We start from the raw sequence: 19,874 nt of genomic DNA, 5'->3' as shown, positions 1-19,874 counted from the left end.
GATGATAAGCATTTTTTAGCAATAAAGTATTTTTTAAAAATATATTGTATTGATTTCTTACAGAGAGGAAGGGAGAGGAATAGAGAGTTAGAAACATCAATGAGAGAGAAACATCAATCAGCTGCCTCCTGCACACTCCCTACTGGGTATGTGCCTGCAACCAAGGTACATGCCCTTGACCAGAATCGAACCTGGGACCCTTGAGTCTGCAGGCCGATGCTCTGTCCATTGAGCCAAACTGGTTAGGGCAGCAATAAAGTATTTTTAAATTAAGATATCTATATTGCTGCCCAGCCGGTTCGATTCCCGGTCAGGGCACATGCCTGGGTTGTGGGCTCAATCTCAGTGGGGAGGCGGGTGCAGGAGGACGCTGATTGGTGTTTGCCTCTCATTGATGTTAAAAAACATATTAAACATTAAAAAAAAGATATTTACATTATTTTTAGATATAATGTTACTGCACACTTAACAAACTCCAGTACATGTGCTGGGAAACCACAAACATGTGTGACTTGCTTTACTGTGATGTTCACTTTACTGCGGTGGTCTGGAACTGAGCCCGCCATATCTCCAAGGGTCGCCTGTAGTTGAAGACAGAGTCTGAAGCATGGCACTTAGTAAAAGCAGGCTTTGGATATGAGCTCTCTACTGTTTACCCTGGGTGAACGGGCACATTTGTAAGCAACACAATTCTAAAGCGACTTCCATTAAACAGGCCCACCTGACAACTGAAGCCTCTCCATCCAAGTGCGTACAACTCAGGACGGAGGCAAACGAAGGCCGACAGGATGGATACTCTTGCTGTCTGCCGTCAACTTCTGTGTATGCCAGCGCAACCTGCTATAACAGTTATGTTCTCTAATGATACAATGTGACCTAAACTCATGACCCACCAGTGCAAAAGAGTTAGTGTTTTTATAAAATGAAGTCATATGTTCTGGAAAAGTGTATAAGAAAGTCGCTTAAAAACAAATACAATAGTCCGGCTGGTGTTGCTCAGTGGTTGAATATCGACCCATGAACCAGGAGGTCACGATTTAATTCCAGGTCAGTCAGGGCACATGCTTGGGTTATAGGCTTGATCCCTGGTGGAGGGCATGCGGGGGGAGTGGGGGTGGCCGATTGGTAATTCTCTCTCATCATTGATGTTTCTATCTCTTCCTCTCCCTTCCTCTCTCTGAAATCAACAACAAAAAAATTAAAAACAAAAAACCAAAACAAAGTTCCATCTGATCAGAAGGTGAACTACAAAGGAATAGAAAGCTAGAAGGATTCAGCACTCGGATGGCTTCTAGTGCCTTTAAATTCTCGTTAGATGCGTATCCGACAGCACCATCTGTTTTATAAGTCTGGGTTAAAGCAAGAAAAATGACAGGGACTTCCATTTCCAAAGGAAAGGCTGTCACACCAAAAGATTGGAAAATAAAAATACATTTATCTACTTCTAAGTGAAATCATGTATTTAAAGCATGTAACTTTTAAAAATAAAATAAATTGCTGGCCTTTTCCAATTAGTTGGTGATCTCTGAGTGCTCACAGGCTGCAGCTGTCCTGGGCTGGGCGGCCACCTACCACAGGGCCTATGTAGTTCAAAGAGTGCAGCCGCCCAGCTCATATCCAACCCTGCTTTTACTAAGTACCATGCTTCAGACTCTCCATCTTCAACTACAGGTCCCTACGGAGGTGCCTCAAAAAATTTATAGAATTGCCATATGATCCAGGAATTCCTTTTCTGGGCATTTATCCAAAAACTATGAAAACAGTAATTTGAAAAGACTGCCCTGACCAGTTTGGCTCAGTGGTTAGAGCGTCGGCCTGCAGACTGAAGGGTCCCAGGTTCGATTCCGGTCAAGGGCATGTACCTGGGTTGCGGGCACATCCCCAGTAGGAGTGTGCAGGAGGCAGCTGATCGATGTTTCTCTCTCATCGATGTTTCTAACTCTCTATCCCTCTCCCTTCCTCTCAGTAAAAAATTAATAAAATATATTTTTTAAAAAAGAAAAGATATATGCACCCCATGTTCACTGCAGCCAAAATAAAGCACTCTGAGTGTCCGTCGATGAATGAATGGATAAAGAAGAGGTGGTACGTATACGATGGAACACTATGCAGCCATCAGGAGAAGGAAACCCTGCCATTTACAACATGGATGGACCTTGAGGGTGTGCTGAGTGAAAGAAGTCAGACAGACAGAGACAAACCCCATGTGATTTCACTTACATGTGGAATCTACAAAACAAACAAAGGAACAGCCAAACAAAATGAAAAAAACAAACGTATAGATAAAGAGAACAGATTGGTGGTGGGGGGCGTGTGGGAAGGGGGTAGATGAAAGGGGTGAAGGGGCTTTCGTAACGAGACTTTTTTGGGTGATTGCTTTGTTGTGCATGCAGATGTTGAATTATAATGCTGCAAACAGAAACTTATAAAATTAAAATAAAACATACCAAAAAACCAGCAATGGAATGGTGAGAGCCACTGGAGCAGGCTCAGGGATGAAAAGCCTGTGACTAGGGAGACTAGGGGAAAGGGCCCTGCCCCAGACCTCCTGTGTGGCTCACTACGCCCTACATGTGTGTCCTGGCGCTGGCCGGTCCAGGGCGTGTGGAAGCACCGGCCTCGGGCAGGCGCTGTGCAGGTGATGGGTTGCAAGCTGAAGTGGCTCCATGGGGCGGAATGATGAATCTCAAGGGAAAGGGGTCTGGAGGGGGTGGATGGAAGAGGAAGACTAGGGAGATGCCAAAGGCAGTTAAAGGCAGCCTCCAAAGGGCATGCTCCTGAGACAGGCTGGGGACAAGGAGTCCTCTTCAAGCAGACAGGGCTCCCCAGCTGGGGTGAAGGGATTGCAGGTGTGCCTGGGGTGCAGGGGACAAATGTGGGTTGAACAGAAGACATCCTCCAATGCAGAAGTGAAGGGGAAGGTGTGCCAGAAGGTGCACAGTAGTGAATGGAGATGTTTCACTACTGCAGCGAAGATCCCCCCAAACAAGTACAGTTGCCCCTCGACTTACAATGGGGTTATGCCTGATAAATCCATTGTAAGTTACATCACAACTTAACCCAGTCCTCTGGGCAAATCCTCTCATTGCTGCTGTCCAGCACCACAGAAGTGTATTGGACCATGCATGTATCACCAGATCCAAATTCAAAACTTGAAGTATGCATATTGCTTGTGCACCACTGTAAAGTTAAAAAATCATAAATGAAATCATGGTAAGTCAGGGACCATCTGTATTTGTGGAAACTCAAAAGAACTACCCCTCTCCACACTGTCTCTACTTCCTCTTTTCCCTTTTTCTCCCTTGAATCCACAAGGATCAGATGGCCCCTCCCTCTCCTCCACATTTCTGAATCCATCTCAGTCCTTACTTCACTGGCAAACAGTTCCAGGCAGTTCAGGGCAGCATTAGGAATACAGGAGCTGGAGCTAGATCCACTCAGATTCCATCCTATGAGATCCTGAACCAATGACCTAATTGCTCCCTGCCTCCATTTTCCCATCTATAGAATGGGTATAACGGAAGCTCCCTCTTCAGAAGGTGGCTGTAATGGATGGAGAACATTCTGGAATAGGTCTGTCATGATGTAAGCATTAGTGTTGCCTATTTGCACTACTGCTCACTCCCAAGCAGCTGCCAGAATGATGCCGGTGACACCAAGCCAGTAGACTCCTCCCCTGATCAAGGGTCCGCCAGGGCTCCCATCTCCCTCAGGAGCCCTGTTTTACTACGGCCTCCAGGAGGGAACGGCAAAATGTGGCCCCAGGGCCAAATCCGGCATCTCTGTGAGGCAAGAGTAGGTTTTACATGTTTAAAAGGCTGTAAAGAAAAGAAGAAAAGGAGTATGTGACAGAGATGAAGGGGCCCACAAAGCCTAACTTATTTGCTACGAGGCCTTACAGTCAGCTGGCCTCTGGCCCCCACGGTCCTGTCCTCTCCCTGCCCTCATCTCACCACTCCTGGCTCCAGCCACCTCGGCCTCATCCATGTCCCTCAAACACATACACCCCGCTCTGGGGCTCCTGCAGTCACTGTTCCTTCAGCCTGTCCCCCACTTCCTCAGAGGCCCCAGGAGCACGAGCCCAACACATACACCCCCTCTGGTTTTATTTTCCTCCAGCACCCATCCCCATCGTGTATGCTATGAATAGTTAATGCTCATTATTTCAGTGGTTATGTCTATAAAGTTGCTGTGAACACTGAACTGGCGAATACCGAGCCACTGCTCCTCGAGGGAATGCAAGGTCATGTTTTGGTCAACCCATCAACACAACCCTGTGTTGCGCGTGTTTTGGTTAAAAGATGCCTCATTTAATATATACTGTAGATTCATTAACACTGAACTGATGGCCAACAGCAGGATAACAGACATGACTGAAGTTGGTCTAACACAAGTTTTCTCTGCAAGGCGCCCCTCAGCCTTCCCGTGCTCCAGAATCTAGACAGAGCTTCGGCACTGTGCTTGGGCCATTTACAATGAAATCATCAACGAAAAGCACAACACTGAAAAGTGCGGCCCCAAGGACACCACAGGAAGGGCCCTTGTTTACAGTTGGATCTGAAGCAAGGAGGCAGACGTCGCAGCGCCGGCGCCCCCGCTCCCCTCCAGCTCCGCTGGGCATGGGCTTGTCGAGTGACTCAAACTTGGAGTTTATAGTTTACCAATGAAATGAAGCTACAGAAAGGTTTATGAGCAGGTATTAGATCACATTTGCCTCTGGAAACAGTGGCTGCTGCGTGGGGAGTAGACTGGAAGGGGCTGCAGGTGGATGTAGGGAGACAGATGACCGACACGGGTGACCTGGGAAGGGCAGACTCAGACTGGGAGATGGAGAGGTGGCGAGTCCCATTTCAGATCTGTCACCTAAGCGGCCCATGAGGACTCCAGGCGACGGCAGGTGGCAGCTGACATGGGAGTGCGGCGTGCAGGAGAGGTTGAGACGAGGGATGACATTTGGGCATAGGAGGTTCCTGAGCCAAGGAGATGAGATTCCAGGGGTAGAGAGACTGGTGCAGAGCTGCCTGGGGACTGACTGGATGGGGTAAGGCATGGCATGAAGTGTTCTCAGGGCCCCTGCTTGTTGCAAGTGGTCTTGGTACCAGAACAGCCTAACCGCATCCTTTTTAACTTTTATGTTTTGCGGGGGCGAGGGGAGGAGTTGGGGGGACTGCTGTGTCACAACCACTGGCTCAAACTATTATTATTGTTGTTGTTGTTATTATCAACTGAAATCTCTAAGTTGCTTTCTCATAGGCTGTCACTTGGTCCTATTTCATCATCTCACACTTACACAGCTGCTTTTTTGGACCTGTGATTCTCAACTGGGAGTGATTCAGTTCCCCAAGGGACATGTGGCAAAGCTTGGAAACATTTTTGATCGTTGCTATTGGGGGAATGCTGCTGGTATCGAATCGGTCACCACGGAGCAGGCTACTCGGCCACAGGATGGCCCCACCAGAGAACTGCCTGGCCCCAAACGTCCACAGGCCAAGGCTGAGAAACGCTGACCAGACCCAGGCAGGGAATGGAAACACCCACCGCACTCAAGTCCACCTTGCTGGCTGCAGCCAATACGCTCAGTTCCTGAGGTTTCTGGGTCCTCATTCTGTGACACTGAGAAGAAGGCCACCACTCCAGTTGCCAGCAGCTTTGAGACACTTCCTGCATCTGTCTTTCAAAGTTACACTGTCAACAGCCAGTGAGGATGAGCAGAGGATGGAACCCTGAGTGGTCTACCTCTAACCTGACGCTAGTACCCTAATTAACGCCCTTTGGGAACTTTCATCCACTAAGTTGTGAGCCTGGCTGAAGAATGATTAGCTCAGAATTACCTTAATATTTCTGTGGGCTTCTCTTCCTGCCCCGAGAACATTGTGGGGGACAATGTTCCCATTGTTAGGTGCTTCCCATTCCACATGTTCCACCTGTTTCCCTGATCTACTGGACTAGATGTTTACCTCCTGCCAGAAGAGGAAATGAGGGTGATGTGACAGGATTTCTTCCTAGTGATTCATGCTGGTTTTAAAGCTCATGAACGCAGTTGCCTCTTTAATAACTCCATTCTTCAGGGTGACAGGAGGATGACAACAAGTGGGCGGTCTCTAGTTGGGAGACTGCATCCAATTCTGCTTCCTTCCTAGACCTGGGACCACACTCACCAGATGCCAGCTTTCTGGTGGTATGCCTCGAGATGTCAAAGGTTGTGGTATCTGAGAATTGTTTTTAAGTTCTTTCAAGACCCTATCATGTCAGATGCAACTGTATAGAGAATTAAAATATATACATATATACACACACACACACACACACACACACGTGTGTGTGAATATATATATATATATATATATATATATATACATACACACATATATAATTGATTTCAGAGATGAAGGGAGAGGGAGAGAGAAACATCAATGATGAAAGGGAATCACTGATCAGCTGCCTCCTACTGAGCCCAAAACCTGGGCATGTGTCCTGATCGGGAATCAAACCGTGACCTCCTGGCTCATAGGTCAACACTCAAGCACTGAGCCACACAGCTGGGCTGAGTACTCTTACAATTTGAATTCAGTGATAAAAACAACCCAAATTCAAAAATGAGTAAAGGGCTTGAACAGACATTTCTCCAAAGACATACAAATGGCCAAAAGCATGTAAAAAGGTACTTAACATTACAAATCATTAGGGAAAAGCAATCAAAACCACAATGAGATGCCACTTTACACCCACTAGCATGACACAATTTTTTCCTTTTAATTTTTATGTATTGATTTTTAGAGAGGGAGAAGAAGGGAATGAGGGAGGGAGGGAGGGTAGGAGAGAGAGAGAAAGATCGATTTGTTGTTCCACTTATTTATGCATTCACGGTTTGATTTTTATATGTGCCCTGACCAGGGATCAAATCCACTACTTTGGTATATCCAGATGATACAATTTTAAAAAATGAAAAGTGTTGATGAGGATGTAGAGAAACTGGAATCCTCATATATTGCTGGTAGGCATGTAAAATGGTGCAGCTGTTGTGAAAAAGTTTGGTGATTCTGCAAAAAGTCAGACATGGGCCCTGGCTGGGTTTCTCAGTGGTTAGAGCATCAGCCTGCGGACCAAAGGGTCACGGGTTCAATTCCCAGTCAAGGGCATGTACCTCAGTTGTGGGTTTGATCCCCGGTCCTGGTCAGGGTGCATGCAGGAGGCAACCAATCGATGTCTCTCTCTCTTTCTCCCTGTCTTCCCCGCTTCCACTCTGTCTGAAAATCAATGGAAAAAATATCCTCGGGTGAGGATTTAAATAAATACATGTCAAACATGGAATTGCCGTAGGACCCACGAATTCCACTTTTGAGCGTGGACCCAAAAGAACTGAAAGCAGGGATTCAAAGATACTGGTACATCCATGTTCACAGAGCATTATTCACAATAGCCCAAAGTGGAAACAATCCAAGTGTCTATTGACGAATGAATGGATAAACAATGTGGTGTATAGGATTCAGCCTTAAAAAGGACATTCTGACACCTGCTACAACATGGATGAACCTTGAAAATATTGTGCTCAGTGAAATAAGCCAGTCACAGAGGAACAGATGTTGTGCGATTCCACTCATAGGAGGTCCCTAACGGAGTCAAATTCATAGAGACAAAAAGTGGATGGGTGCCAGGGGCTGGGGATTGGGGGAGTCAGTATTTACAGGGGACAGAGTTTCAGGTGGGGAAGATGGGAAAGTTCCAGAGATGGATGGTGGGGATGGATGTACAGCAATGTGAATGTACTTAATGCCACTGAACTACACTTAAAAATGGTAAAAAAAAAAAAAAAAAGAGGTACAAGCAATGCTGCAGGAGACTTGAACTTCAGAATGTCTACTCCTCAACCGTGGTGGATTGAGACTTTTCCCGCAAACAGGACATTCCCCATGACAGACGGGGCAAAACGGCCTTAAGAACTTCTTTCCCCTTTCTCTAATGACAACTGTCCTGAGTGACAGGACTGAGGAGGTTCATCGAGAGACGGATTCTAACACACAGGGCTGGAAGGTCCCTGTCTACGCCTCTGAGCACCCACTCCCCAAAACTGCCTTCGCAATCCAGAGGGTGGTGAATGGAAAATATGGGGATGGAATCGGCTCCACTTGATGTTTCAAGTCACTCTGAGGAACAAGGGGCTGGCGGAGGTGTCCCTGGAGCTTTTTCCCAAGGCCGACCCGGTAAGAACCACTCCTACAGGATGACAACAACCACCAGTAGAAACAGCATTTTGATGAGAAGTTGAAATGGGACAAATCCGGACAGGAGGACAGAGGTGTGACCTCAAGACCAGAAGGTGAGTGATAAAAAGAGGAGCTCAGGGTTCCGTTTCCTTATTAACATACCCGAAAAGGAACGTGCAGAACAGACGCCCTGCACTGTTCAGGCTTGTCCCTGAGCTCACCTGCGGGCCCCTTGCTCGATTTCACACTATTTTCTGGTGTCAGAAAGGAGGCACCTTCAACATCATACATGGGCAGTTCAGACCCAGAGAAAGCACTTGCCTTGTGAGTGTTTCTCGTGACTCTGGGTCCAAGGCCAGATGCCGAACTGCTGGGACCCAGCAAGGCATTCCTCGCTGCCCCCCTGCAGCCTTGCTAGGAAGGGCAGCTGACTTTCCTCTCAGGCATTTAAAACATAATTATGTTAATTCAACTGACTATACAGAAATCAAAATAGTGGCTGAAAAACATTTTAATGAAAAGAAACGATTTTGAACAGACTAACTCAGCTACTATACATCTGAAATCTTCCCCAACTGGCCTTATTACCTTTTTTAAAAACCTCTGATGGGAGAAATAAAGAGCAAATGTTAGCAGAGGTGGCTGTAAGAAGGGCAGAGGAAATCAAACACTGGACAGAGGCCCGTGGGTTTGTCTTTCAGCAGATAAAAAGCACTCAGTTAAAGGCGGAAGGCAGGAAAGACAAACATGCACAACAATGCCAGAAAAAACCTGTTTGCTTTCAATGGCCTGGGAAATTATTCAAGGGCAATGCATTTCTGTAAAAAGACAACTGAAATTGTATCAGTGTCCTTGGGGCTTAGAAAAGATCCTCCACAGGGAGCTCTAAGTGCTAACTCACACCTGTCCCCTTCATCTGTTTCTCACCAGCTTTACAAGGTCAGAGTCATGGCCCTAGAAACAGAATGGTAACAACCATGGGTTGTTATAGGGCAGTGGTTCTCAACCTTGGCTGCACATTAGAATCACCTGGGAATCTTTTTAAAATCCTGATTTCTGGGCCTCATCTTCCAGAAATTGTTTCTTTGTTATTAATGCTGTGGCCCCACCCCATAACAAAGAAACAGAATTTCCAGAGGATGAGGTCCAGAAATCAGGATTTTAAAGATTCCCAGGTGATTCTAATGTGCAGCCAAGGTCGAGAACCACTGTTATAGGGGCTGGCAACTGGGCTCTCGGCAAGCCACCTGTTTTGCAAATAAAGTTTTATGGGAACATAGCCACACCCACTTGTTTTTGTGTGGTCTGGGGCTGCTTTTCCCAGTGGAGTAGCTGCAACAAGGACTGTGGTCTGCAAAGTCTAACATATTTACTACTGGCTTTTTACAGAAAAAGTCTGCGGATCCCTCATAACTGTAATTGGTTTGTTCTGGAAGGAGGAACATTCCCAACGATCAAAATGCAGCCTGCTGGGCTCATGGGAAGCTCCCCCGTTTAATCCCTGGCATGCAGAAGAGAATGGAGTAAAGTGGTGACTGACCCTGTGAAGTCATTACTGGATTCCAGAGGCCCAAATACCGCACGCTGGTAGCAAACAGGTACGAGGTGGTTTCTGAGTGTCTCTAAATCCTGACAATCCTAAGGATGCTGGCTATATAACTAACTATTAAAGGAGACCAGCAACCAGCTCCTACATTAGGAAAATTCCAGAACCTTGCAAAGACCTTCATTAGTATTCTTTTTAGAACTGCAAAGGTGTGAACTTGAATTTATTTTACAACTCACATCTCAAGGTCAGGAAGAAAACAATGTCATGTGCAGGGCTAGACAGACGGAACACCCCCCCCCCCCCCTTAAAGTCGACAAAACTTTTATATTTGGTGAAAGTGGTATTTTAATGCACGGAGAAGGAATATATTCTAAAATGTAGAGCATAGGCAAACATTTGATAGGCATCTTTTTATACAGTCACGTGCCATATAATGGTTAATGACAGACCAAATACATGACCATGGGCTCGTATATAATGGAGTTGCAAAATTCCTATCACCTAGTGACACTGTAGCCATCATAACGTCATAGTGCAATGCATTACTCACAAGTTTGTGGTGATGCTGGTGTAAACAAACCTACTGAGCTGCTTGTTGTATAAAGTATAGCACATGCAATTATGTACAGGACATAATACTTGTCTCTTGATGGTATCATTTTCTTTTGTGCTTGATTTAATCTCAGGTTGTTTTATAAATGTAAATGAAAAGAACCTAAGAGCCCTAGCCGGTTTGGCTCAGTGGATAAAGCATCGGCCTGCAGACCGAAGGGTCTGGTGTTCAATTCCGGTTAAGGGCACGTGCCCTGGCTGCAGGCTCCTCCCTGGCCCAAGCCCTGATTGGGGTGCATGCAGGAGGCAACCAGTTGACGTGTTTCTCTCACATCGATATTTCTCTGTCTTTCCCTCTCTCTAAAAATCAATGGAAAAATATCCTCGGGTGAGGATTAACAAAAGATAAATACAAATGTAGTGTAGCCTAAGCGTAGTTTTTACAGACCACAGTAGTGTGCAGTAGTGTCCTAGGCCTTCACACTCACTCGCCCTCACTCACCGATTCACTCAGAATCACTTCCAGGCCTGCAAGCTCCATTTGTGGAAGTGCCCTTCACAGGTGCACCATTTTTTATCATTATTTATTTATTTATTTATTTAATTTATTTTTATTGATTTCAGAGAAGAAGGGAGTGAGAGAGATAGAAACATCAATGACGAGAGAAATATTGATCAGCTGCCTCCTAATCGCCTCACACTGGGGATCAAGCCCAGTGACCCTGCACACATGAGGGCATCCAAAGTTTTACCAAAGAATACTCATTTTCATTACTCATGATAGACACTGGTATTTTCTGTTATATTTTATTTTGTGAGAAACTGTTTTTCCAACTCACTAATGGATCACAGTTTACAATGTCAAAATGCAGCCTCGGAATCCCAGCACACTATACAGTAGGAAATGTTTAGAAAAAAGTAAGTGCTGGCACTACCATTAATAGCTTTGCCTGTGTTTCCTAGGGCTGCTGTAATAAATTGCTACCCCCTGGGTAGCTTTCAATCAGAGAAACGTATTCTCCCTGGGAGTCTGGCATCAAGGTGTCTGCAGGGCCACATTCCCTCAGGAGGCTCTGGGGAAGATCCTCCCTTACCTCTTCCGGCTTCTAGAAGGTGGCCCTAGGCGTTGTTCCTTTGGCTTGTGGCTTCATCTCCAGTCTCTGCCTCTGTATTCATTTGGCTTTCTCTTCTGTGTGTTTGTGTCTATCTGTGTCCAAAACTCTCTTTTCTCTTACAGACACACCAGTCATTGGATCTAGGGCCCGCCCTAAATCCAGGATGATTTCATCTCGAAATCCTCATACTTCTGCAAAGACCCTAATTCCAAATAAGACCACAATCTGAGGTTCTGAAATTTGGGGGGAACCCTATTCAACCCACCAGGAATCTTCTATATCTTCAGGAATCTTCTGCATCTTGTTACTCATAAATAGAACAAGTTTACAAGTAACTGGTACTCATTTCTTAGGTTATTTTTTTTTTTAACGCAATCTTTTTTTAAAATATATTTTTATTGATTTCAGAGAGAGAGAGATAGAAACATCAGTGATGAGAGAGAATCATTGAACGGCTGCCTCCTGCAAGCCCCCCACTGGGGATCGAGCCCACAACCCAAGCATGTGCCCTTGATCGGAATTGAACGTGGGACCTTTCAGTCCACAGGCCGATGCTCTATCCACTGAGCCAAACCGGCTAGGGCTCTTAGGTTCTTTTCAACATGTAGTTCTTTTCACATATTTTAAAGTTAAAATAAGTGTTCAAGTTGGACTTACTCTTGGGAACCCAGTAAGTCAAGAGAGGAAAGGGGAGAAGATCTTAAGAAGAACTAGCTTCTTGTTTGAAAAGCTTCTAAATCTGATGTGTCGCTAGGCGATGCCGTCGTGCGAACATCACAGAGGGCACTTACACAAACCTAGGTGGTGCAACCCACCACAGGCCTAGACTGGTACAGCCGACTGCTCCTCGGCTACAGCCTATACTGTATGTTACTATACTAAATACTGTAGGCCCGTGGTCGGCAAATTAGTTTTCATTATGATCACAGTCGTAACAAAATACACCCATCTAAGGGACTGTGCTATATAGAGTCCCAGAAGCCCCCATCTTTGGACCCATCTATAAGGTGAACATTCTGACTATTGGAAAACAATCCTAGTTTTTAAAATCTCCGGGGACCAAGCTCCTCGGTGATTGGTTAGTTTTCCCATTTAGAAGGCCTTTACATTTCATCTTAACTGTGTTTCTGCTTCCCTTGATTGTTGATCAGTTGTCCAATTCACTAAGTGTTTATGGGACAGCATAGGTAGGACCCAGAGGCAGAGGCAGTGGCCATGATGCCCCTCAACCAAGGAGTCAGGATAGGAAACTAATCAACACCCATTAGAGGACACCGAGTCAGGTCAACTGATGGAACGACACTGCCCTTGGGGCCGACTGGGCCCACCTCTGACAAGTCCCATGTCATTGTTCCTTTAATGGTCATGTTGTTATGGATTTAAAAAATTGTTAGATTGCTCCACTGGTGTGGTTCAACGGCTGAGCATCAACCCATGTACCATGAGGTCATGATTTAATTCCAAGGCAGGGCACATGCCCGGGATGCAGGCTCGATCCCCAGTAGGTGGTGTACAGGAGGCAGCCGATCAATAATTCTCTCTCATCATTGGTGTTTCTATCTCTCGCTTCCTCTCCCTTCCTCTCTGAAATCAATAAAAATATATTTTTTAAAAAATAGCTAGATTCAGGCTACCATGTGGATGAACCTTGAAAACAGTAAAAGAAGCCACATGCAAAAAGCCACACACCGTAGAATTCCATTTATAGGAATTTGTTGAGATTAGGCAAATCTATAGAGATAGGAAGTAGATTCATGGTTGACAGAGGCTTGGGGACAGGGAAGTGACTACTAATGTGTACAGGACTTCCTTTTGGGGTGACAAGAATGAAAAAACACACACACTGAATTATACACTTTAAAAGGGTGAATACTGCGGTATGTGAATTACAATATCCCAATTTTAAAAAGCAGAATGGCTGACCCTATGGACAGCAGGGCTCTTCTCAGCCAGAGGGGAAGCTGGAGGGCTTTCCCCTGAGGAGCTTTTGGAACATTCTAGAAGAGGGAGACACACTAAAAGAAAAGTTTTAGCTTCCTGATAACAGGTCAGGTGGGGCTAATGACAACTTAAAAGCAGTAATTTACAAGATGTAACATATGATTGTTCCTCAAATTTCAGGTTGCACTTCATTTTAAAAAAAATATATATTTTTATTGATTTCAGAGAGGAAGGGAGAGGAAGCGAGAGATAGAAACATCAATGATGAGAGAGAATCATTGATCGGCTGCCTCCTGCACACCCACCACTGGGGATCGAGCCCACAACCCGGGCCTGTGCCCTTGGCTGGAATCAAAAACGGGACTCTCCAGTCGGCAGGCCGACGCTCTATCCACTGAGCCAGACCGGCCAGGGCTGGTTTCATTTATTTAGCTTGTACTTATTCATTTAGCTTGTACTTCATGAATAAAGTTATATTTTTCAAATAGGAAGAAAGAGCTGCGTTTGTTTACTGTTGCAACCCTTGTACCTGACACACAGTATAAGCCTGGTAATAATCTGTTGAATGAACAAACGAACACACCAAACATTACTGAGTACTCCACAAGCAATAACAATCCGCTGTCATGCTTCTAATGTTACAGACAGGAAGCTGAGATTAGAGAGTGTAAGTAGCATCTCCAATGACCTGAGCTCTCTGTTCACAGGCACATGGGTTTGTGTGTGTGTGTGTGTGTGTGTGTGTGGTATGTGTGTTGTGTGTGTATGTGTGCGTGTGCGCGCGTGTGTGTGTGGTGTGTGTGTAGAAGCAGCCATGAACCCTTCCTCCACCTTCAAAGCCAGCAGTGGAGCATCTTCTCTCTCTGACTCTGCTTCCATCCTCACATCTCCTCCTCAGACCTGGACCCTCCTCTCCCTCTCATAGGATCCCTTGTGATGACACTGGGTCCACCTGGATAATCCAGGAGAATCTCCCATCGCCAGATGCTTAACTTAATCAGAAACAAAAAGTCCCTTCTAACCTGTAAGGTCACACATTCCAAGTTCTCAGTGGTCAGGAGGTAGGTCTCTGGGGAGCTGTTATTCTGCCAACCCACTGGTTATGATGTTTCACCAGATCAATGTGGTGGGAGAGGCCAACCATAAATTACGGGACAGAGGACAGAGGCAGATGTCCCTCGCGTCTACAAAACCACGACTCCCCATGCTTAGTGCGCTGTGCGGGGACTGGGTGGCTGGTAACTGCTGGGAATGGACAAAAAGCCCCACAACTGCAAGGGCACGGACAGCGCCGGCTCCCAGGAGGCAGGCTTCTGAAACTGTGGCCTCAGTTAAAAAAACGCATTAACCAGATCACTGCTCCACTGTCACACTGACTTCATTTTCATTTCTGGTGGATTCTGCAATACTTAGCTGGCAGGTTCTCTGCCACTCTCCTTCCTCCCTCGACCACCAACCTCTAGAACAAACGTGTCAAACATACGGCCCACAACGAATATTTTTGTGGCCCAGCCAATATAACAGTATGTAAGAAACATTTTAATAAAAATTTTGTAACTTCATTTTTACAATATCCTGTTGTACATAATTATTAATAACAAACTACAACGTTCGCTAATGACTGACTACTATAATCGTGTTGCATTCATTTCCCTTATGCGCCATTTCTCTCCACTAATACCAGCAGCGAATATTTTAGCAGCTGATTGCCACGTCATTAATCTTGAACTGACTTGTTTGGTGTGCGCAACAGGAAATATTTCACTTTCAGAGAACAAGAAAAATAAGTTTATTTGTGTTACGCTTATTAATTTGTGCAGTTATTCAGTGTCTGGTAAGTTAATGTTCAAGAAAAAAATATGAATTTTTATTAAAATGTTCTATTATTTTATGTTAACGACTCATTTATTTCAGTCCTTTGTATTCAGCATGTCTCTATCGAAATAAACCTACGCTTTTATGAAAATTTAAGCTTTTCTTTTTTTGTGGCCCACATACACTTACACCCTGTTTATTTGGCCCGTGTGAGCCTTTGCGTTTGACAGGCTTGCTCTAAAACAGGGGTGGGCAAACTTTTTGACTCGAGGGCCACAATGGGTTCTTAAACTGGACCGGAGGGCCGGAACAAAAGCATGGATGGAGTGTTTGTGTGAACTAATATAAATTCAAAGTAAACATCATTACATAAAAGGGTACAGTCTTTTTTTTTTTTAGTTTTATTCATTTCAAACGGGCCGGATCCGGCCCGCGGGCCGTAGTTTGCCCACGGCTGCAAAAGGTAGTGGCTGCTTTCTAAACCTTGTACATAGCTTTCTGCCCTGCCCCTACTGCACCCCAAAGCGCTACCCCCCTAGAGCCCCTGAAGGCCTATGAAGGGCTACTCTTCCCTGTGCTTGAACCCAGAAAGACCTTGGGAAGAGGTGGGGGTAGTGGAAAAGAGACCCCAGATCTGAGGGCAGGGAACAATTTCCCCTTCTCAACTGCAAGATAAATGTGAGAAGTGTGAACTGGTCATCTACTAATGGGGGCCCATGCAGTACAAGAAAGAGTTCAACTAGCTGATGACTCAGGGCCCATCACCTACCCGGTCACGTCTGTCAAACTCTTTCTCACATTGTCAACTAAGCCCCAACACATCTACCTCCGAACAGACTGACCTCTTTCCACGCTGCTCAGATCCAAGTCATCTCCCAATACTGCTCCCTGTCTCCAGCCTCCCCCTTTCCAAGCCCACTGATGGAAACAGCCAGGAAGTCACCCACAGTAACACACCAGTCTATAAGATGCTCGTGTCAGCTCTACCCAACCAACAGCATGCTGTCCGACTCAGCCTTCACACATGCTGTGCGCACGGTGCCCATAGCTGCTGAGCAAGGCCGAACCATCACTCCACAGGACAGAGAGGGCTTTCCTGCCCACGCCGGGGCTACGTCCAGGATGAAATTCTGACCCCACATCTCAAGCCCTGTTACAATGGACGGCACAGAGGACTTTGTAACCATCTGCTACATGGCAGGGAGCCTATACTTGACTTTAGGAAAATGAGAATCTATTCATATCAATAATCCAGCTGCAAATCATGATGTTGGCAAGCTGTCCCCTTTTCTTCAGAGCTGTCTGATCTTTGCCTCTCGGCCTCTAGTTTCCCCGTCTCAAACCATTTCTTACAACTCTGCCCACGCCCATAGCCACTTCCACTGAGCTCTAGCTCTCCTGCCCCCTTATATGACAGTGAGATGAACCCACATTCCACGTAATCCACATTTTTAAAGTGCAGTCGATGGCTTTTAGCACATGCAGAATTGTACATCCATACAATTTTAGAATATTTTTTTAACATCCCCAAAAGACACCCTGTACCTCTTAGTTGTCGCTCGCTACCTACCTCTCCCTCCAGTCCCATGCAACCACTAATCTACTTTTTGTCTCTATGGATTTGCCCGTTCTATATATTTCTCATAATTGGAATCAGACAATATGTGCCCTTTTGTGTCTGGCTTCTTTCACTTAGCATAATGTTTTCAAGGCTCATCCACGTTACAGCGTATATCGGAACTTCATTCCTCTGTGTGGGTGAACAATATTCCATTGCATGGACAGACCCCATCTCATTTCCCACTCATTAGCTGATGGACATCTGGGCTGTTTCCACCTTTTGTCTATTGTGAACAATGCTCCTCTGGACATTTGTGTGCCAGTTTTTGTGTGGAGGACTTAGGTTTCCATTTCTCTTAGGCACGTACCTAGGAGTGGAATGGATGGATCTTATGGTAATTCTGTGTTGAACTTTTTGAGGAGCAGTCAGATTGCTTTCCAAAGCGGCCGCACCACTCTACAGTCCCACCAATCGTGTTGAGGGCCTCAATGCTTCCATCTTCCCGTCTCTCCTTATAGGCTTGGATTAGGATCCCCCAAACGGACACTGCAAAGGGTCACAAGAACCTGCCATTGATCACCACATCCTGGAATTCTGAAAGCCACAGAGCTGACTCCTTACTGCTTGGGACGCCCAACAATGCTGAGTATTTTGCTCTACATGTGTCTGGTCAGTCACTATCCACTTCACTTAGTAGAGAGCACACTGACCTGTACCGTGGATTTATTCTTCTAAATTCATTTTCACTTTGCAAAATAATCTCAGCAAATCAGAGTTATCCATACACAGCACATAACTGTCCTTGGGTGCAGGGTCCTGCCTGATTCCAGCTCTCCCTCGCACGCTGCAATGGAGAGGCAGCTGACCACCACATCTGTTTTACCTTTCTCTCCTCCTGATACCCACCCCTAAGAATGACCAGCTGGTAAAATGTTCTGGAATTAGTGTTGACAGTTGTATAACTGTTACTGTACTAAAAACCACTGAATGGCACATTTTAAAAGGATGAATTATATGGTGTGTGAATTCTATCTCAGTAAAACTGTTATGCTGAAAAAGAGTGACATGATTTTAAAACATAACCTCCCCACAATGTGTTAAATGTATATACTTAAACTTTTAGAATATTTTTTTCAAAAGATGATGTAAATCAGTGAAGGTATTTGCTACTTTGACCATAACCAACTGCAACTTTATTCTCAGTCGAAACTATGAACCTATCTAAGAACAAAAGCAGAGAAGCAAGCAAGTTGCGTTTAGTTTACACCCAAAGCAATTTTAACAAGAATGAGCAGAGCCGCAGGGGTCCTTTCACTGGGCTCTCTGGGAGGACCCTGTTTTCATCAGTTGGAACCTCCCCCATCACCCACTTTCCTCCTCCGAAAAGGTCCCACAGGCAGCACTGGAGCAGTGACTGCAATTATTTTGCACCTGGAGAAGGTTTTGAAAACAGCAGCTCTTCCCGACTTTCAGGGGGAAAGTAAAGTGTAACTAACAAACAACAAAGAAACCACAATTGCTTGAACTTACTAAGCTCTCCGGGCTTTAAGTTATTTTTGAAAAGCTGTGATGAAAATGTTTGAAGTCAGCTGGAACTTGAAGAAATGGAAATAGGCCCGGGGAGGAGTGAGGAAGAATGAAGGAGACTCTGACTTAAGGATCAGAAATATGCTGAACATGTGCAAGGTAAACACCCAGGGAGGCACGGCTGCTGACCACAGCCCTGGTCCCAGCAGCCGGGGACAAGGAAAATGGTAATTGCTACTGTGTGACGAGAATAAAAATTACATCCGGGCTCTGCCAGAAGCAATGTAGGCACAGGCAGCTTTCAAAGTGGGGCATTCTCAAATCAGTTTAAGAGAAAGGAATCACAGAACGCTCTTCCTTTAACATATGGCATTTATAAGTGAAAAGCTAATGGAAAGTAAAACAAAGTACCTTTACAACAGCGGTTCTCAACCTTCCTAATGCTGCGACCCTTTAATACAGTTCCTCATGTTGTGGTGACCCCCAACCATAAAATTATTTTCGTTGCTACTTCATAACTATAATTTTGCTACTGTTATGAATCGTCATGTAAATATCTGATATGCAGGATGTATTTTCATTGTTACAAATTGAACATAATTAAAGCACAGTGATTAATCACAAAAACAATATGTAATTATATATGTGTTTTCCAATGGTCTTAGGCGATCCCTGTGAAAGGGTCGTTCGACCCCCAAAGGGGTTGCGACCCACAGGTTGAGAACCGCTGCTTTATAAGAACTAAGTTATTATGCCTTCTGGCTGCTTGCTCTTATTTGCTTTAAAACAACTTTTTCTCTCTCTCTCTCTCAAGAGGACCTGACCGATAGAAATTGTAAACTCTTGATGAAGTGTAAACTCTGACCCAGTCCCAACAACCACCGAAATGCTCACATTTTCCAGACCGTGAGTTACCTGGAAGGGGAACCTAAAAATACAACCTAAAGATACAGCATGAGCATGTGCACAAAATAGACAACATTTATTGAGCATTCGCCATTTGCCAGGCACTCTGCTATGCGCCTTGCACATATTATCACATCAAACCCTCAACCAGTCCTAATTCCCGACTTAAAGATGGGGCGACCGGGGTTCGGCGAGGTTACATGGCTAATTTGCGGCAGAAACTGGGACCAGAACCAGGTTGTGCTCTTGACACTTCCCGTATAGCTCCAGGATTAATCACTCACCCGGATACGTGCAAAATCACCCCCATAAAATCGCCCTGGGCCACGGGGCTCTCGCCCTGTCCTGAACGCTCCCTAAGCAACCAAAAGAGAGGGTCCCTTAACCTGCCGGCTGGGGTTCCGCCCCCCGAGGCCCGGGGGGAGCCGTTTTCTTCCTTCCGTGGGTAACGCTCCAGGAGAACGTCGACCCTCGGGGCCAGGCATCTGAGCGTTTCGGTCTCAGCGGAGCGACAAGTGGGAAGAGCAGGTCGGCGACCACAGACCGCGCCCACGCCAAGGGCCTCTCCTGCCCGCAACGAGAACGGCACCACCGTCTCCATGCCCCCGCCAGACACCGAGGGAGGAGCGAGGGGTGCGTGCGCCCACAGCCCATGCCCTCTCGGGGCTGGCTGCCCCCACGCGCGCGGCAGATGACCTCTGCTC

General features: G+C 45.8%; 1 protein-coding gene across 4 annotated transcripts in view; it reads right to left on the bottom strand.

Moving 5' to 3' along the window:
* Positions 1–19,874, bottom strand: part of ARHGEF18 (Rho/Rac guanine nucleotide exchange factor 18) — a 101,846-nt gene that overhangs the window by 40,893 nt on the left and 41,079 nt on the right. The gene's annotated exons all lie outside the window — the stretch shown is intronic.

Source organism: Myotis yumanensis, unplaced genomic scaffold (assembly GCF_028538775.1).
Source record: "Myotis yumanensis isolate MYYU_CA2020_CCGP unplaced genomic scaffold, mMyoYum1.0.hap1 SCAF_5, whole genome shotgun sequence".
Lineage (NCBI taxonomy): Eukaryota > Metazoa > Chordata > Mammalia > Chiroptera > Vespertilionidae > Myotis > Myotis yumanensis.
Note: the sequence above shows the minus strand (reverse complement) of the source record. Positions and strands in the feature narration are given on the sequence as shown.